The sequence below is a fragment of the Thamnophis sirtalis genome, unplaced genomic scaffold (genome assembly GCF_051295495.1).
Source record: "Thamnophis sirtalis isolate CommonGarterSnake01/CBP01778 unplaced genomic scaffold, rThaSir2_p1.2 scaffold_11, whole genome shotgun sequence".
In the NCBI taxonomy this organism is placed as follows: Eukaryota; Metazoa; Chordata; class Lepidosauria; order Squamata; family Natricidae; genus Thamnophis; species Thamnophis sirtalis.
This window is the reverse complement of record NW_028261391.1, coordinates 32,528,382-32,543,609: the sequence shown is the minus strand read 5'-3', so window position 1 is coordinate 32,543,609 and position 15,228 is coordinate 32,528,382. Positions and strand designations below refer to the sequence as shown.

Below are 15,228 nucleotides of genomic sequence, written 5' to 3'. Positions count from 1 at the left end.
ACAGGTGAACTTCCAGTCATACTGACTGCCTTAGAAAGTTCCATTTTAAATCTTTCATTTGCTATACTGTATACATTTTACAAGGTTTATTGAAATCAAATTTGCAACAAGGAGTCAAAGGCAGAAGACAAATGTTTCCCGATTTAACACTACAGTATATTTTATACCCTTCCTTCAAATCGGCCAAATACAAACGCTGAGTTCTCCCGACGTCATTCATGATTTCCTCCTACAGCGGCAGCACGACCATGAGAGACCAGGAAGCCCAGTACCTGTATTTTAAATTTTTGTTTAGCCTCGGAAGTTAAATTATTAACGCCATTAGCCAATATGGATCTGCATAATAAATTGCCTTCACATGATCAGGTGGCTTGAGAACAAGACTGTACAACGTTGGCGAGAGGCTAATAACGGTGGCAACAATGCTTTAATTCTATCAATTGGGCAGTGCCTGAGCAGTGGACACGCTGGCGTTTAATTTGCAAAGCATAAATGGTATTTCCAGGCAGCTTTCCCCTTTAGCCTCTGCCGCTGCTGTAGCTAGTTCATTGTGTCACCACCACCACCAGCCGCCGCCGCTTTCCTCCAGCGCCCGTGACCCTAAAGCAAAAAATGACCGAGAGTAACCCTGGCGCTGTTCTCTCCCGCGCGCGTGCTTCCCCCCCTCTCACCGACACAACCGTTTTAGAACGTAATAGAGCCAGCCCCTCGCGCGCCACCCTGCGCGAACCAATGAGGATCCGCTGCTGCGGCATACGGAATGAGGATGGACCGCCGCGGCGATTGTGAGGTGCGCCAGCTCGAGGCGGAAGGAGGGGGAGGGGGAGGCTCATCACGGAGACTTGGGCCTTGTTCATTGGCTCGGCGGGGCTGGACCGCCCAAGGCTGGAGTTAACGCGACACCCGCAGAGGGGGCTCCCGGCACACACGAGGAGCGTCGCTTTACCAGCTTCTCCTCTGGCCGCAGTGGTGAGTTCGGCGGGAGCCGGGAAAGGGTACGGAGTGTTTGTGGAGGGAAGAGCGGAGGGGCTTGGAGGACGAGGGCCCCTTTCAGGACCGCGTTGGGAGCCTCCCAGGCTGTGGCAGAGCAAGCGAGGAAGGAAGGAAGGAAGGAAGGCAGTCTTTTCTTAACAGGAGCGGGATCAGGGCCGACCCAGCACGGGCTTGAGGAAGACCCCCGGGGGTGCCTGTGGGAAGCAGGCGAAAGGCTTTGGAACGGCGTCAGACCCGAGAGGCCTGCTGCATAGTTCCAGAATTTATTAATAGGGTTAATCCTGCACGATTTTATAGCATGCAATTCCTCTTCCTGCTTCCACAGTAACCCGGGTTAGGCCGGTGAAGGCTGCAACTCGGTGTAAGCTTACCGGCGAATAAGTCGTGTACGTGGTGAAATGGGGCGAGCTCCTTTTTGAGTAAATGTTTCTGGCTGCCTTGTGTATCCACTTCTTACCTTGCCGTAACCTGCCTCAAGCATGTTCATAGTTGCATCTGATAAATGATACTTCTTGCCACATGTGCAAATTTTAAGCATTATTCACTCACGATGATGCTTTCTTGAGTTCATCCTTGAAGTGTCATCCTGTGCATATTGATTCAAAATAAGCTCCATTATATCCGCTATACTTTCCTTGGTAGTAGTAGAAAGTAGGCTTAAGGTGACACTGCCAATTGCCTAATACGATTTCACATTTTTATGCATAAGTTGATTAAATAATTCTGTAATTTTTAACTCTGCATTCATAAGTGATTGTTGGTTTCTATTTATATTAGTAATTGTGAATATAGAAGTAGGACTTGCTCTATTCATCCAAAAAGCATATGAGCATTTATGCACTTGTGCCAGTTCTATTCTTACTACCACTTCTGCAAACTAACATCACTGATATGAGTACACATGTCTTTCTATAAATGGGATTACATGGCCAGAATCCAGAACTGCTTTAGAATAGTTAGGAGAGACTGTTAAATCAATTTATGATACAATATGATAGTAGATAGTATCACTGCAGTAGGTATATAAAATATTTCAGAAGAATAAGGACTTTTTTACTTTACTTTTTACTTTGCTATTTTTTTACTTCTAGACTATTTTTGCTGTGTACAGGTAGTGTATGAGTATGTTAAATTGCCTTTCATGTATAAGAGAGCAACTTTCACCTACTTCTCTAATCCTTACTTCTCTAAAGCTCTGTTTTCATTAATAGAAATTGCGATAGTATCTGGAATATGGTCCAGTAATCTTCATTATGCTTGGTGAATTTATAGAAAGTTGAAAGTAAGTTTACTTGGGACTTTATTTTCACCACAAAGTTCAACTTTGAGACTCATTTTTATAGCCAAAAATAGAAATAGAGGGTCATATTATTTTTTGCTGTGACTTTGCTAGTTGTAAACCTGTTCATAAAATCAATATTAATTTATGACTGGGGAACTGCGTGGTCATCTAATTAGTTTTTTAGGGCCTCTATGATTTTACACAAAGAGGCTTCTAGGGAAAAAAATAACAGTGGATAATTTTCTCTGTCAGTAAAATAAAGCCAATATTTAAATAAGATCAGTATTATACTGAAAATACTGATAGTAAACTATTTTGGGAAACATTTTATTAAATAATCACTTATAACTTTCTGTAGCAGCTGCTAAGGTATAAAGAATTTTCCGAATATCCTTTTGGTTAGTTGATTCTAACCATCTTGCAATTACTTCTCAGACAAGTTTCTTTAAAAAGTTTACCATCAATTTTGGATCATTGATCTGTAGATTCTTTACTTCAGGCATATGAAATATATGGCCAGCAGAGCCTTACTTTTTTCAGAATTGTACAACAACATACACATTTGATCTGTATCAGTGCCAATCTATAGATATGCTGCATTTACAGCATGGTGTTTAGCTTCATTTGAGTTAGCATTCTGATGAACAAATAATCTTCAGCATTAAGATATTATAAAACCTGACACTCTGTTCCTGAATTGCTGCATTATTTTCAGAGTTTCAGATTCATGTCATCCACCTTTTGGATCACTTTGCTATAATTGAGATACTATAATCAGAAAGTATGCACTGCTTAGAATTTAGCCGTATCTATTTTATATTAGCAAATAACTTATACTCAGGAAATAATTCTGATGAATCTATATACAAATAAGTGATTACTGTTTCTGATCTCAAATGAGTATTTTAATATTCACTCATCATAGAAGTTTTGAAGGCATGGTTTTTATATACTAATCCTTTTAATTTTTCATTTGATTAGGATTTTCCTTCCTGATTTTTTCCCTTGATGTATTATCTAAGTCAGGGATCCCCAACCCCCAGTCTGGACTGGTATGTCAGAAACCGTGTCACACAAATAAGCGAAGCCCCATCCCCAGTATACTGGCAGCACGAAAAGCCATGCCACCTCCTGGTCCACAGAAAAACCTTTCTCCACAGAACTGGTCCCTGATGCGTAAAAGATTGGATGCCACTGTTCTAACTATTCACTTTTTAAAATGCTATTCATATTAAGGAAATTTATTTTTACTTTTAAAAAACACTTATTTTTAAGAGAACCAACAAGATTCAAAAATATTTTTTTTAAAAACCTTTCAAAATTTATACTATCAGTACACAGATTCTTTTACTGGATGGCCATAATAAAAGCAGAAAAGGAATGATGAAAAGCTACCTCATCCAACTGCTCTATATGCAAAAAGTGCCTTTTACACTTAACAATTGCAATTCCTAGAATGGGAGCCTTGCAGACAATCACCCTATCACTTACCATATGGGCTGCTGCAATATGTTCTACATGGTGCTATTGATGAAGACCACTTAGAAATTTGTTGGTCCAGAATGTGTGGGCCATACCATGTTATGGCCATATGATGCCTCTGCTCCATGACCTGTAATAGTTGCCTTCTAGCATGCAGGTACAATTCAAAGTTTTAGTTACCGGTCATAATGACTTTCATGGCATAGACCTGACTATCTGAAGAACCATCTCTCTGATGGTTTTTGCCCCATCCTGGACCATTATACAGAATAAGAATGCTCATATTGAATAAATACTTGGGTTATCGCTCAGATTTTTCTACAGGTACAATTTAAGTAAATAATAAGATATAAGTGTAGGTAATTAATATTGGAGCTGTTTAAAACTACACATTTAATCCTAATAGTATAATGATAGTAATATACTATACATTTTGAATTTTCTAAAGCAAGAAAATAAACAGTATTATGAGGATTGATAATTATCCTAGTTATAAGAGATACACATTGCAAACAGGTCTTTTCTTTATGAATTCATATCAGAAATAATAGACTAGGTAAACTACCCTACATACATGTTTAAAGCTCATCTGTGTATAAACCAACTCTTTGACCAAGATGTTGTGAAAAATGTATCACCCATAGATACACTGATTCTTAAAGTTTTTGTATCCTTTAGTATTCACTATTGACTTATCCATGGATAATCCATGGGTTTCCATTTTTTACCTATTTTGATTAAAAATTTGAGTGTCGGCTTATCCTCAGTTGGATATATTCACTAGTATATACAAGTTATATACATACTTTAAAAAGTATTAATGTATATACTTGTGGATAACCCTATCTATATAGAAGGAAATAAATTTAACAAGTCGAAACTAATTTTGGCATCTAAAACTCTTGTTTTATTTTAAGTATATCAGTGGTGGGTTCTGGATTCACCCACATGGACGCGCATGGTGCGGGCGCAAATGCATGCATGCGTGCATGCATCATGCTTGCAACGCTTCCGCAAGCCTCTGTGATGCTCCAGCTGCTTGGCAGGGCATTGCACAGGTGCTGTACGCGCCATGCACATGCGTGGAAGCGCCAAAGGCTTAAAACACAGGTAAGGAGCTCGGGCAGGAGGGTGGGCCCTCTGGAGCACCGTACCGGAATGGTATCCGGTGCTCCGGGCAGGCTCCGGTACGCCTGTACTGGGGCATACCACCTGCAACCCACCACTGAAGTATATACAGTATGGTAGGTTTATTCTCCAGTAGCTTTAAATTACAAAATCCATTCTACTCAGCCAACCGTTGTGGACATGCTAGTTGTCAGCAATGGTAGTTAAATGCATTTCAATGGTATCCTTTTCAGATAGGCAAACACTGGGCCCAAACATTATATAACAAACCAGGAGTGGTTGAATTTGTGTAATATATAACATTAAAACAAAGCCTATGATGCATTAGGGGTACATGTAAACCTAGTCTGATAGTGTTGTGTATAACATACATATATACTAGTAAAGAAATATAGGGAATTTCTGTTTTTAAAACATGCATGTCTCTAAGAAATATAATTCTTTGCCCCAGACTATAGTCCTCTGTGTGTTCTTTTTCTACTGTATTTGTCCTTCATTTGGGTTTAGCATGGAAACACTTACTGTTGGAAGAATGAGTGCATTGGAATTTCTTCCAAATGCGTTCCGAATTGGATTTATTGTTTATAATAATGTTTTCAACTTTATTCTATGAAAACACTAAACATCAACTTGTCCCTGTGTAGCTCAATGGATTCTGTGAAGTACTCTGTTGGTGATCCTCAATAAAGTACTATTTAAGGCATACAGAAATAGTATATGTGTGGCACACTTTGCTAGTCAGTGGCCAAAGTAATAATTACAAATGACTGTTTGAGGCATATCTTCCCCAAACAGAACGAAGTCCATTAGAGACAAAATAATTACCAATCTCAATTTTGGTATACTGAGATAAAATGATTGAATTACTCAGATGATGTTTTTGGGGCTTTGGGATTAGAGGAACCTATGAAAGATTTAGAGCTAAAATAAAATAAGATTTTGTTCTAGTTAGATTTATGTGTTACTTGGACGTGTCATTAAAAATATTTAAAATAATGGAATGTTTATTTGGAACTTAGACTACTAGGGCCTAGTATTCATGAACAAGCTGAAGACAAGCTGCTTCCCTTCACCAGTAGTAAGAAAATTTGTTTGAAGTATTTTCCACTTTGATAGAATTATCACCTTATATTGATAGGTACTCCAAATATTAAATGTTACAAACTTCAATTACTTTTTGTTGTATCCGCATCTCATGATACCTCTTCAAAAGCAGTCATTTCATTTGATTAGTAGGAAGAATGATAACAACATTAATTTAGTGCTTACTCGAAGAATTCAGCCGTTAGCCCAATTCAGTCTAAGAATTGCCCCCTTCAAGAATGTGCAATCTAAATTCTTAAGGACCATATTTCAAGTCCCATGATTTGTTCCTAATCTGATCTTGAGCCATTGAGGCCAGTGTAATCAAATTGAAATTTGTATTTACATTCCCTCAATGGTTGCATGTACCCCACTTTCCCATAAACTTGACATCTGTGATTTTAAGTAATGACTTTTATTTCATTTTGAGATAGGATATTGTGTGAGAAATTAAAGCATTGTGTTCTCTCACTATAAGGATATTGTGGAACTAGTCAATCATAAAAAAATAGGCTAAATTATGCTGGATCCTTATGATAGTGTTCCAAGTGCTCATATATGCTGCTTAATAATCTATCTTAGAACATTGCTGAAGATCTTTTTTGAACATTAAGGTAACATTTGCTCTTTTGTGGTCAGTTTTAGAGATTCATATTTAATGGCAATGTTATTTCATCTTTCCCATTCCCTGCAATTCTGTTTTAAAAAGAGCTAATATGAAGGCCTGCAGCTGGTTAGCCACTGTTGCTGGCAGACTACTGAGCTAAAAAAAACCTCACTTGTCTGAAACAACATTTCAAGAATGTTGTTTCAGACAAGTGGGGTTTTTTTTTAGCTGGAGTTGTAATAATAATGTAATAAAATTTAAAGCGTCACTGGTAATTGCAGCGTCCTCCAGTTTATGCGGGAAGCTTTTATTCAATACCATTGTTTGATTTCAAAGTAGAATGCATATTTTCCATCTCTTCAAAATCCTATTGATAGAGTAGAAGGTTCTTTTTTCTTTGGCTCATACCCAACAGCAATATTAGAACAGCTTGTTTATTCTAATACATATCATTATTTATAAGAATAGACTGAATCTGAAACATGCTGTCAAGTTAACATCCAGTTCATCTTTCATAATTTTATTGCACAACCATATTTTCATCTTCAGTTCTGAAGTTTACAGACTGCCTTAAAATTGCTGATTAGTTACTATATAGTTGAATAATGGATTTCAATGAGACAGTGCACAGGTCTGCAATTTAATCTTTTTGTATGGCATAATATGATTAGTGGGCTGGAACATTTGAAAATGATTTAAGAAAGTTTCAACATAACTTGAATATATAATTAATTAAGGGTTTAATCTGTTTAGTTAGAACAATTGAAATTATTTTAATAGGCTATATAATAGCTCTTTGTGTCTGCCTAATAAAAAGTTTTAAAGCCTTCCAATATCACTAAAGTTTAATTCAAAATATGTAGAAAATTATGAAAAGACTGATTTTAAAACAAACTCTGATTAAAAGTCTGTACCGTATCAATCAGCATAAATAATAAGTCTGGAGAATGGGAGCTGCAGTACAAAAAAACCTGAAGGGCACTAGGTTGATTATATATCAGGTTTTCCAAACTGCTGATACTTGAAACACTACATTTCTGCTAAAAAACAAACAAAACGAAACCCACAAAATTGAACACTTTGCCAAATCTGTAATTATTCAAAGGAGAAATATCCCCTCCGCCCAAAAAAGACTCCAGCACAAATCCCTTTTCAACACTAAAGTTGCCTTACTTATCTTTAATAGCGAAGTGCTGTAGCCGCGGTTGAAAGCTAGGTTTGTTATCAATGCCTGAACCTTCCGCCGGGGGGCAGTGAGGGGGGGGGGGGGCTTCCAGTGCCTAGGTCGAGCAACCCCCGATAGTCTTGGCTTGGAGCCGGGCAAAGAACGGGCTGCTACTTGGCCGCCTTTGCGTGAGTCAGAAGTGGGGGCCGGGGAGAAAAGCTACTAGAGTGGAATCGCGTCACAAGGCGGATTTTCCGTTTCCACGGCAACCCCTCTTCGGAGGCTGCGTGTAACCCCAAGGTAGAGGAAATAGATGGCCGGGCGCCTGCCTGAGAAAACGGAGGGTGGGAAGGGCTACCCGGTGGATGGGAGGAAAGCGGGAAAAACTTGCTGCCCTCCCGCCCACCGGGGGCTCTCAGGTAAAGTTTACCCATTAGAGAGCTGCGGTTAAAAAAGAACCCGATATGAATCTGAAAGGTGCTGGATAGCACTATTCATCCACTTGCACCCCATGGGTTCCCAGGAAACACGTATATAAACAACAGATTGCAAGAAAGCTGACTAGTTTGAATCGTGCTATTTAAAAAAAGAGCACTAGAGGGCGGTTGTTTTCTCTAATGTACTTTAATTCACAGTACAAACTTTCCCAATTAAATTGACTTGACTCGTGTTAATCCTGGGAATTTAAAGAATAAATATAGGGAAAATTTTAAAACATTTACAGAAAAGCATTCCTCCTCTGATCCCTTGTTTTTTGTTTTTTATAACTTACTAGCATGGTGCCCCTGGACATGTTTGCCTTTTATTATCCAATGAAGATTAACCATTTTTATATTTAAATCCATTTGGGTTCAAAAATTCACATTTTGAGTTGCTTGTTCTTGATAACAGCCTGCAATGACTGCAATGAGATTTAATATTGTGGAGTATCACAATGAACAGTAGAGTTGGATGTTATTAAACTTGTTTTTTTTTCTGTATTACTGCTAAAAGTCAGATATGTTTAATTCTTGGACAACAGACATGCTTGCTGATTTAAATTGTATTTAAGTTGATTTAAGTTGTAGCCACAGTTATGTTGCTAGCAAATGATATTGTGATATTATTTTTATGTTCTATACTGCCACTGAATAGTGATCAGATGTAGTGAATAGATAACATTTTGTGCCTTCAAGTCAATGTTAATTCCTAGTGATTGCTTGGATTAGACCCTGCACTTTACAAAGTTTTAGAAGTGCTTTGCTATTGTCTTTTTCCTAGGACTCAGATAGACAGTTGGTCCAAAGTCTTCAAGCTGGCTTTGTGCCTAAGTACTAGAATTACTGTCTCTAAGTTTCTTGCCTGATGCCCTAAGCACTACCCAAGCCAGCTCTCAATAGATTACTACATTTACTAGTATACTACATATACTAAGCTATATTTAATACATTTTGTAAGATACATTTGACATAATAGAGCTGAATTGGATTCCTTTAAAATACATTTAATACTGCCTATTTGGAAGGTTAAATACAAATATGCAGAAAACCTTGATGTAATCTTATTCTCAAACTAACCCTAGAATCTTTTTCAATTTACTAATTAAACTAAAATCACAAGGTTTTCTTTAGATGCATTAATATATTTGGTCTGCATTTAATTGTTAGAAACCATAACTACAACTTTTGTTTCAAAAAGATCATTTGAAACATGGTTTTTAAGAAGGAGAGAAATTGTTTTAGCATTTTGAACACCTTCCAGAAATGTGCAACTTGATCAAACATGTTTCTACCATAATGTTCTGGGATAGTAAGTCCAGCGATTTTTCAGCACTGTCCTGCAAGATGCCTTTGGAAATTTACAAAATAGCCAAAACAATGGAAGTCTAACACATAATTATAAGTAACATAATTAGCTATCTTAGTGGCATGCATGTTATATATTAATTTACACAGAGCAAGTAAGCCCATTTTACAATAAAGCAGATTTGAGCAGTCCTAAGCACCCTTAACTGCTCATTTAACCATATTGTGATAGTGAACTCCTGTGGCTATATCAATTGAATTGATGGTGGCTGTCGTAAAAAAAAAATTATGCTATAAGAACTAAATCTATTACTGTACATGCTCGTGAATAAGGCAATCTGCAGTTATCTTTTAACCAAAGCATAAAAATGTGGTATCCTGACCCTTAATATTTTTGCATGTAATTTTCATAATTATCTGGGGAGGCACATTTTTCATGGTAGTTTGGTTAAAAATTTGAGAGTTGGCTTTTCTATAGATGGGCTTCTTTATGAGCATATGCAGGTACCTTTAAAAACTTAAAAACTTAAAAATATATTTTAAAGTACCCGGATATCAAATATACTTGCTGATAAGCCCATCTGTGGATGACTAAATCCAATTTTGAGGTGCACTTTGAGATCTAAAATTCATAGTTCATGCACAAGTCAGTTTGGTAAATAAGTTAATAAGACAAAAAGTTTAAGATTTCATAATAGTTGAAATAGTTGCATTTTTAAAATGAATATATAGTTTAAACTATATAATCATAAACAATCATCTGGTTGTTTCCATTTCTTTGTAATCCAGTATAATGATTTTGTCAACATTGTCTATCAGTAACTGCTTCTTTGAGTCATAAAGTCAAGTGTGTCTCATTGACATTTAACCCTTTTATCTTCTCTCTGCTTTTTGTTCAAGAACCTTTGATTTTGCTTTATTTAAAGACTGTTCCAAAATTGCTTTTCAAAAGTCAACTGGACCTTTTTGTTTTTTCTTGGAAGACATTTCCAAAATGAAATGCACAGGTACAGTATAGGTGGTACCTTGCTCAATAGTAGTAACGGTGAGAGGGATCTTGGAATCCTAGTGGACAACCATTTAAATATGAGCCAGCAGTGTGTAGCAGCTGCCAAAAAAGCCAACAGAGTTCTAGGCTACATAAACAGAGGGATAGAATCAAGATCAAGTGAAGTGTTAATACCACTTCTTAATGCCTTGGTAAGGCCACACTTGGAATACTGCATTCAGTTTTGGTTGCCACGATGTAGAAAAGATGTGGAGACTCTAGAAAGAGTGCAGAGAAGAGCAACAAAAATGACTAGGGGACTGGAGACTAAAACATATGAAGAACGGTTGCAGGAACTGGGTATGTCTAGTTTAATAGAAAGAAGGACTAGGGGAGACATGATAGCAGTGTTCCAATATCTCAGGGGTTGCCACAAAGAAGAAGGAGTCAAACTATTCTCCAAGGCACCTGAGGGTAGAACAAGAAGCAACGGGTGGAAACTAATCAAGGAGAGAAGCAACTTAGAACTGAGGAGAAATTTCCTTACAGTTAGAACAATTAATCAGTGGAACAGCTTGCCTCCAGAAGTTGTGAATGCTCCAACACTGGAAGTCTTTAAGAAGATGTTGGATAGCCATTTGTCTGAAATGGTATAGGGCAGTCATGACGAACCTGTGGCACCTGCGGAGCCATTTGTCAGGGCACGTGAGGCGCTGCCCTGTCAGCTGGCCAGCACACATGTGCACGCTGGCCAGCTGAGTTCACCCTTTTTAAAGCCATTTTTCAGCTTCCCCAGGCTCCAGAGGCTTTATAGGACCATGGGAAGGGCGAAAAGAGCCTCCCTTGCCCCCCCCGGGGGCCCTCCGGAGGCTTCATGAGCTTCCCTGAAGCCTCTGGAGCGCAAAAAACTGGCCCTATGGGCAAACCGGAAATTCAAGAACGGACTTCCGGTTTGCTCGGAGGGTTGTTTTGACTGCTCTGCAGGTCCCTGAAGCCTCCAGAGGGCTTCGGGGCGGGGGGGCTGTTTTCACCCTTCCCAGGCTCCTATAAAGCCTCTGGAGCCTGGGGAGTGCAAAAAAAGCATGGAAAAAATGGGGGAGTGCCTGTAGTGCGTGCATGCGCACTGGGGGGTCGTGCATTGCATTATGGGTGTGGCATGCCCGCACACGACCCCCCCTGCGCTCCCCCACCTATGGCACGCGATCCAAAAAAAGTTCTCCATCGCTGGTATAGGGTTTCCTGCCTAGGCAAGGGGTTAGACTAGAAGACCTCCAAGGTTCCTTCCAACTCTGCTATTGTATTGTATTGCATTTCCTTTCTCATGCAAGAAGCTTCTTCAGTTTTGAGAACTGAAATGAACCTTTTGAAAAGCATCCTTGGGACAACTCTGACCTGGATGAATGAGAATCTCCATAGATATATTCTAAGGACTGTTGTCTTTGTGTTAAGATTTATAAAATAGTTAGGCTTTAGGTTCAGTATCTGTGCTCCCTGTGAGGAATCTGGTTCATTTATTACATTTATCCTCAGTGACAGTCTCTGGTCATGGCATTTAAAAAAATACTGTATATAAAGCAAAACAAATCCATGTGGGAGTAAAAATTTAAAGCTGCTAATGTAGTTTTCTTCTTCCTTATGGTTTTGGGTACGTGGAGTTTAAAGAATTAGAGGACCACACCTATACTACAGAGAGATATAAGAAAATATCTGATAGTATAGGGAGTAGTGTAAGAGGGAAGGGTAGTCAAATCAAAACTGAATGAAAAGACAATTGGATGTGTGGAAAAGATGGAAAAGTTTGGTAGGATGAGACTATGAAACTGACATAATTGGAGTAAGAAGCAGCAGAGACTAACAGTCTTCCAAGCCTTTCAAAGAGAGCAGATTAGCTACAAACCAGCCAGTAGCCAGTAATTGTTTTCTAGTGTGATTTCTGATGCTTCTGACTCCTCTTGAGTGCAGCTTATTCATTGGTAGCTGCATTGTTGGAAGTCTGAGAAAAATACAATTGGTCAGTAGTTTGTCTGGTATTGGAATGTAAACTGATCTTTCTGAGTCCTTTTTGAGAGCTTTATTTTTCAAATTGCACACAGCGATTTTAACTAGATCACTTGTATTGTCATGGCATCGTTACATGATGTATTGTGACTTTTTCCCCCTTGCTAAATCAGGCGTGGGTGTGGCCAGTGTGTGAGGCATCCAGCCTGCAGGTGGTGAATTTGACAGCCCTGAGCTAGATCATTGATAAAATGGTAAAGAGTTCTGCCAGAGTTTTATCAGCTTCTGCAGCTTTATTGTTAGCTATATTTTGGAAACCCAATTAACTTAATTTTCAAGGTTGGTTGGCTCTAATTCAGTGATTAAACTTTCATACCTCTCATTGATTTTTGGCATTTTTTGTACAATTCCATTATTTGTAGTCTCTCTTCTTTGTATAGATAATCTTCATTTAATGACCACAGCTGGTGTCAAAAATTGGGTTGTTAAGCAAAGCAGTTACTAAGTGAAACTGTCACTCTGTTTATCTTATTTCAGCTTTGCTTTGCAGACCTGTGAAGATTGTAAATGCAATGGTCATAGAGTCACTGCTTTTCATCACTGTCCTAATTTGGAATAGTTGATAAATGTGGCAGTCACGAAATGAGTACTACCTGTATTTTCTTTCTCCAGTATATATCACATTTCTCCCTCAGTGTCTTTGCATTATTTATATAAATATGACTCTGCCTTTTCCAGCTGTTTTCTGGAACCCAGTACTGTTGAGCAATTTTATCTATCTCTTGTTTTATTTTCTGCCTTCTGTCAGCTATTTTTCAGTCCCAGGCTAGGTCATCTTCTTTTGGTTTTCTTTTTCCATCTGGGGATATATAGTTAGCTACATGTTCAGTATAACTTGCTTAATAATCTACCATTTAAGTGTTTTATTATTTTAAATAATACAGCATCAAAGAATTACATCAATTATGCATAGCAGATCACATCAAAGTTAAAAGGGGGCATTTGAGCTGTCAAGTACAGTTATCTGCTTAGTGTTGAAAATCAACTAAAGCAGCCACGTCATGTTTTATCCAGCCTCTGCTAAGAAATCCACCAGTCTCTGGTATTTGGTTCCATTTGTAAAACTGGTCTTACTGTTTTTCCAACAGTCCAAATCTGCTCCCTGTTAGTTAAACCCATTATGTCCTGTACTCCGAGATGATAGAAAACAGGTTTTAGCTTTCTCTGTGATGCCTTCAGTCTTTCTTCTCAAACTTGCACATTCTTTGTATCTTCACTTATTGTTTTCCTAAATTTGATTATTGATTGTTGCTGTTTTCTATACCTATTCCATTTTAAAAAACATTTCTATGGATTGGTGCCAAAAACGGAATATTCCTGGGTTGGATGCATTATGAGATGAAATATTTTTAAAACTATACTTGAAAACATTTTTTTTTCTTTCATGCAAAATCAACCTGATGCTGATTCATATTTAATTAGTGATAAATAACTGTTTCAAAATCTCTTTCACAAGTATTGCTGTCAAGGCGGATATTCTCTATCTTATAAATAAATTTATTTTTTTCCTCACTAAAAGTCTTCATAGTTACTGTATCTTTTTTACATTTCATTCTGTTATTGTTTCCCCATTTCTCTAACCTATCAAGAATATTTTTTTACTTTGAAATATTATTTCACTGAGTTTATGTCATCTGCAAATTTGATAGATTAGAATTTAAGATACCTCGTTATTTTGTTTTTAACAAAAGTTTAAGAATACAGGCCTTTAAAAAAAACTGGAATAACATATGCCTTCCTTCAATCATTTGATACTACATTTCCTCTCTGGGATTTCTCAAGCATGATAGATAACAAATATTTGGCCAAACTATGAGCAACTTCCTGTAATACTCCATAATTCAATTTTCTGGCTTCAAAAAATTAAACAAATTCAAAGTAAATAGAAATTCCATGGCTATAATTCTTTCAGTCTCAAGTTTCAATTCTGCTTCCTCAGTTTTTCAGAATTGATTGTTGGAATTGTATCTTTTTTTTAAAAAAAACAACAAGTTGATCCTGTAAAGAAAATTAGAGTTATTCAGTTACTATACACTTATTACTTTTCAGGTTATTTTCAAAATAAACTGAAAAATAACAGATTATTAACTGTTCCATGAAAATGTCAATAAACACTAATCAGTTTATTTTGGATACATCTGAAGAAGTGTTTTCCTTTTTCTTTTTATCCTTTGACATTCTCTGATCTTTAGCTATTCTAGCATCTCTATAATTTAGGATTATGGTACTATTCCTTGCTGACCTATCTTATTTCTTATCTCCTACTCTGTTTCCCAGAAAATAAGAGCTCCCTGGATAATAAGCCCAATCAGGCTTTTGAGCACACACGCTAAAATAAGCCCTTCCCGAAAATATTGCAACACAGCAGCAGCCATTAGGTGCCCATGCTTGCCACCTCCTGCACCTCAAAAAATAATAAGACCTCCCTGAAAATAAGACCAACTGCTTATTTCAGGGGTCAAAAGAAAGACGGTATATGCATGTTGTTTTTAGATCTTTATTCATTTTGGATTGTTTGTTATCCTTTCCCCCTTCTTTGGTACTCTTTTTGCTATTGCGTTTTTAATATCTCTTTTTTAAAGGAACTCCCCTGAATCTCAAACTCTTTTCTCATAAGCTTCTCCTGCCATAGAGTTACTTTTGCTCTGCATATACAAA

General features: G+C 37.6%; 1 protein-coding gene across 2 annotated transcripts in view; it reads left to right on the top strand.

Moving 5' to 3' along the window:
• The first annotated feature begins 818 nt into the window (after positions 1-818).
• The window catches only part of ACSL3 (acyl-CoA synthetase long chain family member 3), a 55,457-nt gene continuing 41,047 nt past the window's right edge, over positions 819-15,228 (top strand). For both annotated transcript variants that reach the window (XM_087725487.1, XM_087725486.1), the window contains exon 1: positions 819-969. The gene's annotated coding sequence lies outside the window, so the exon portion shown is untranslated. The remainder of the gene's footprint in view (positions 970-15,228) is intronic.